Source organism: Amyelois transitella, chromosome W, assembly GCF_032362555.1.
Source record: "Amyelois transitella isolate CPQ chromosome W, ilAmyTran1.1, whole genome shotgun sequence".
Classification (NCBI taxonomy): domain Eukaryota; kingdom Metazoa; phylum Arthropoda; class Insecta; order Lepidoptera; family Pyralidae; genus Amyelois; species Amyelois transitella.
Genome location: NC_083536.1, coordinates 12,023,134 through 12,029,049, shown reverse-complemented (window position 1 = coordinate 12,029,049; position 5,916 = coordinate 12,023,134). Strand labels below are relative to the sequence as shown.

The 5,916-nt window shown below is 35.6% G+C and overlaps 1 long non-coding RNA gene across 1 annotated transcript; it reads right to left on the bottom strand.

Annotated features, from left to right (window-relative positions):
• Positions 1–4,830: 4,830 nt before the first annotated feature.
• Positions 4,831–5,625, bottom strand: LOC132904294 (uncharacterized). Its single transcript, XR_009657555.1, has 2 exons — positions 5,431–5,625; positions 4,831–5,148 (listed from the first exon to the last, which is right to left on the bottom strand). It is a non-coding gene; the product is annotated as an uncharacterized LOC132904294 (long non-coding RNA).
• Between the last annotated feature and the right edge of the window lie 291 nt (positions 5,626–5,916).

The window sequence follows — 5,916 nt, the reverse complement described above, 5'->3', positions numbered from 1 at the left end:
CGGAACTACCGTGGGGATCTTCAGAATTCAACCAAAAAACTTATATACACGAGATATCGCACTTTCTGTAACAATCTTTTAAAAAAAATTAAGCGCTATTATGATGAACAGCAACTCCAAAAAGCAAAAACAAACCCCAAAGCTATGTGGAACATTATTAAACAAAGTGCAAATATTCAAAATACCAAACAGAGTGTATATTATCAATTGGGATTGCATGGGGATTCAAAACAGACTGTTGATAAAGTGAATAGTTATTTTGCTAATGTGGGAAAGACTTTAGCCAGTAAAATTTCATCAGCTTTACCTTCCGAATACAGAAATTGGAAATCGGGATGTACAGAGTCAATGGTTATGTCTGGCGTAGATAATGAGGAAATAGAAAATATTGTTAATGGTCTTAAAGAAAAGAGTTCGACTGGCTGGGATGGGATATCTACATTAGTGGTAAAATCATGTAAATATGTAGGGGAGACTGGGGACACTTGATCCCCATTTTAGTTTATTGCTCATATCTTAGTCTATAGTAATGGCTTTCAGATAATTTTTGGTGACTAACTAGATAAACTATTCATCTAACTTTGTACATTATCAGATTATGGAATTAATTAACAATTAGTACTTTTTTTTTTATTTACTACGACATTACAAAAGGATCAAGTGTCCCCTATGCTGGGAGACTTGATCCCTGTGTAGGTTGGATTTGATTATAGGGGAACAAGTGTACCTACGTCATTATAAAATAATAATAATGCATTTTACAATATAAAAATTGTTTATTTAATCATATAAACATAACAAAAACCAACACTTAAAATGTTTGTATTATTTTAGGCCTCTATGTGGTAACTTAGTAACTCGAAACATATTCTTCTTTTATTTTAATATTTATTGCAATAATTGGCAATTATTAAGCCATTGTAGATTTAAATCAGTCTCTGAAAAGTATCTTTAGCCTCTTAGAGACTAGTGATTAATAAACTTTTAGTAAATTAACATGTCTTTACAATAAACATTTAGCATATTTTTGGTAACATTATATTTTTTTCTTATTTTTATATTTATCTTAGTTAATAATTGCAAACTAAAGTCTCTTAATAATAAAATTAAATAAAAAAATAATAGTACATAAATTTATACGTATGGTATGGTATTTCAGTCTTTGCAACAATTTGCAATTTCTTTGCCAATCTAACCTTTTATATTAAATTTACTTAAAGATTTCTTAAAAATAAATGAGATCTTTCGTGTGAAGATGGCGAAAACCCCTTTAAATTACGTTTTACCTTAGTAATTTTTGTTTTGGGGGCTGTCTTCTGTGGTATCTTTTTCTTCTTCCTCCGCAATATTTCCTCCTCTATTTGATTTTTTTCCGGTGTATCCGTCAGTATTTTAGTCGATCGCCTCTTACGTCCCTTCGGTGTAGGCTTCCGATACTCAGCTTTTGGGAATGGTTGAATTTGTTCGGGGGTTTTGAAATTGTGCAGATGTTTCTTAGATGTCGACAGCTCTAATAAAACATTCATGTCAATATCTGTTTCTGGACTACGAGGAACATCGCTCTGAGCATTCACAGGGGTTTTTTCTGGTGCGACTCTCAAAGGTTCTATATAGTTACTGAGATCTAGTAGAGATGATGCCGATGGTTCGGGTATTATTTCGATGTTATTTGGTGCGGTTGATGTTGAAGGTTGAGGTGAAACGGAAGAAACATTTTTGTGTCCCAACGCTGGCAACGAGGGTGGTGATTTTGATGCCAAAAGCGCACTGTCAAGCTCGCTTTGAGTCACTGAATGAACTGCACTCTCAGGTTCACCTGTACAAGGTCTGTCCGTTACATAAGAGGAGAGAAAATCATCATCATTAAATATATCATTATTGAATGGGAAAATTCCTGTCACTCGAAATCCACTTTGAATATTTTTAGGTGTGAATGCCCTTGGAAAAGCATGCCCGAGTAACTCCGATATGTCATATATTGTAATAACTTTACCAGGATTCTGGAGCATCCAGTTGTCACAAGCATTGTTAAAGTAGGCCTTGAGTGGTCCATATACAGTCCTGTCTAATGGTTGTGTCTTATGCGAGGTGTGGGGAGGTATTGTTAAAAGATGAATACCATTTTCTTTGGCAAAATTCAGTGACTCAATACTAATATGACTATCGTGGTTATCCATAATAATCAGCATTGGAGAGTCCAATGAACATTTGCTGTATTTCTTAAAATGTTTTAAGAAATTCACGAAATTTTCGGCCGTCATCCATCCTGAGGGAAACGCGTTTCCATTTGTGCCTGTCGGTGCACCTTTCAGCATACGATCTTGCCAATTTTTGCGTGGGAATATAATGTATGGAGGTATATGATTTCCCATCGCATTGATTGCACAACAGGCAGTTACCAGTTCACCACGCTCACCTGATGTCATTTTACCAACTTGTTTTACACCTTTAGTAGCTACAACCTTTCTTGGCTTATGAACTGTGGTTAGGCCCGTTTCGTCAATATTCCATGTTGCTTCTGGACCGAAATTAAATCGCTCGAGAAGAGAACTTAAATTTTCGAAAAATTTTGCTATATTGTGACGATTGAAACTTATTGATCTACTAAGACTGGTTGCCTCAGGCACCCGTATAGATAATAGTGGATTTCTGCGCATGAACCCATAAAACCAATCAGATGAAGCCATATTGTTACCCCATTTACTTATTTTGTCAGCTGGTTTATTATTTTCTACAGCAAATTGGCACGCCAACCTCCGCACGCTACTTGAGTTCAAGCCATGGTGAAGTTTGCTTGCCTTTTCACAGTATTTAGCCAACTCGGTCTCTTCTTCTTCAGTAAAAATTTTGGATTGTCTATAGTTAGGTTTATAGGAAATTTTTACATCTGGCTGTCGTTGTTGTTTCCTAGCGTATCTTTTTAGTGTCATTAAAGGCACATCATAAAGTTTTGCAGTTCCTTTAATAGAATTTCCTTTCAAAATCTCTTTAACCGCTAGTTCAAGTTTTTTTTGGTCTATGGGTATGCGTTTCTTAGCGCCCTCTTTAGGTTTGTACGTTCTCGGCATTTTCCTACCACCTACAACAAGTAAAAATACTAAGCTATCTATAACCAAATATAGGGTACACTTGATCCCGGGATCAACTCTCCCCGCGCTCGCAGTGATCAAGTGTACCCGGAACTGATTTTTTTCTAAAAGTAAATTTTGGTTAAAGAAATAAAGCGGTAATTAGAAGAAAAACCCATGAATAAAAACTTCAACTTACAACTTTTCTAGTGTTTAAAATGTGGTTACTAATTTTTAATTAATAATAAGTATACATAATGATTAAAATACTCACAAAAAAATATTTTCACCTGGCGAAAACAAAATGGCACCGCTGCTCGGAAGTTGTCGATTGTGAACTGTCAAACTTACGTTCAGCCATAGACAATGAGTGAAAGCAACAGTATTGCCAGTCTTTAAAATAAAAATACCGTGTGATTATCGATTTATTGACAAGGGATCAAGTCTCCCTGGGGATCAAGTATCCCCAGTCTCCCTATACTTATTCCTATTTTGAATCACATATTTAATCTAGCACTTGGTTCAGGTGTTTTCCCCAGTGTATTCAAGAAAGCCATTGTTCATCCCATATTCAAGAGCGGCGACAAAAACAATATTTCTAATTATAGACCTATATGTGTTTTATCAATCTTATCCAAAATTTTCGAAAAAATTATTAATAGAAGGCTAATTGACTTTTTAAATAAAAACAACATCCTATCACCAAATCAATACGGTTTCAGACGTGGGAAATCTACAGAGGATGCTATTTTGGAAATGTCGGATACAATTATTAAAAACTTTGATAATAAACTGAAAACTGTTGGTGTATATCAAGATTTTACTAAGGCTTTTGATACTGTAGCTGTACCCATCCTACTTAATAAACTTGAGTGTATGGGTATAAGAGGGGTTGTACTGAACTTGTTTCGAAGTTATCTCAATAACCGATCCCAGTATGTCATTATAAACGGAACCACAAGCAGGGAAGAGTCTGTAAATTATGGGGTTCCCCAAGGTAGTGTGCTAGGACCTACCTTATTTCTCATATATGTGAACGATCTCTGCGAAATGTCCTTGCCTAACTGTAAAATTATAACCTATGCTGATGACACTGCGTTACTCGTTAATGGCCGTGAATGGAACGATGTAAAAGAGCATGCCGAAACCGCCCTACAAGTTATTTCCTCCTGGTTAAAGTCTAATTATCTAGCACTCAATATATCCAAAACCAAGTTTATTCCCTTTGCACCCCATGTTCCCTCTCAATCAGCGCTATCCTTCTCTATAATCCTACATACATGCTCTGAGCATCCCAATTTTTTGTCAGATTGTAATTGTACTCCAATTGAGCGTGTCTCCTCTATTAAATATCTAGGTGTAATTATAGATAGTGAAATTAACTGGAAACTGCACATTGATTCTGTCACTTCTCGAATCAGAAAGCTCATGTTTGTCTTTAAAAGACTCAGGTCAATCTCTGATTTCCATACAATGAAAATTGTCTATTATGCCCTTGCTCAGTCTATTCTGTCGTATGGAATTATAGCCTGGGGCAGTTCTGCGAAAACCCACATGTTTAGGCTGGAGAGAGCTCAGAGAGCTCTTCTTAAAGTAATTACGAATAATCCAGTTCGCTTCCCTACAAATGAATTGTATTCATTATGCAGAGTACTTACAGTTCGACAGCTTTACGTTCTACAGACTGTTCTATATAAACATTCACAACTAGCCTATGACCCCACAATCTGTCATAATAAGCGTAGATCAGACAAAGTCTGCCGAATCGAAATACGACGTACTACCTTAGCTGCTCAACATTTTTACTACATTAGCTCTACTTTGTATAATAGAATAAATAAACTACTTAATATATATCCGCTTACATCTTACAAATGCAGGGTTACATGCACTGAATGGCTCATGCAACTATCTTACGATGATACGGAAAGTCTTATAAAAGTCGGCGAATAACAATAATTTCTTTTACGTTAAATATTCTCATGATTGAATATCCTCTAGACGTTTCAAATCGCAATACAGCCTTACATACTTCCTCTCTATACCTACACCAACACAAACACGTTTTCCACACAACACACTAACAAAACACATACATACATACATATGATCACGTCTATATCCCTTGCGGGGTAGACAGAGCCAACAGTCTTGAAAAGACTGAATGGCCACGTTCAGCTATTTGGCTTAATGATAGAACCGAGATTCAAATAGTGACAGGTTGCTAGCCCATCGCCTAAAAGAGGAATCCTAAGTTTATAAGCCTATCCCTTAGTCGCCTTTTACGACATCCATGGGAAAGAGATGGAGTGGTCCTATTCTTTTTTGTAATAGTGCCGGGAACCACACGGCACTACCTAACCTAACAAAACACATTTGCACCCAATACATATATTAAACATCAAATCTTTTTTTTTTCCTTCTCTTTTGTTGTAATAAATGGATTAGGTGCTAAGATTAAGGAAACACATTATATAAATGTTTTCTGGAGGTGGGCGTTGAGATCTGCGACACAGTTTCATAACTTCTGCAGATGTCATCGTTATCCTATGTTACTTAAATTGTACTTGCTTTTGTTTCCAAATAAAATATTTTTCATTTTCATTTTCATTTTTTTCAAATCTAGACCAGAACTCTTACAAAACTATCAGCATATCAAGGGTAAACATCCATACTTTGATGAAAATATCGATGTAATTAAGACATCTAGAAAAAAATACTTTGTAAGTCAAGGTAATCAGAACTCTTCTTTTTTACCTAGAACATTAACAGATCTATACAAAAACAGCAAAATGTGATCCAGAACTCTCATAATACTATCGGCATATCAAGGGTGAACATCAATACT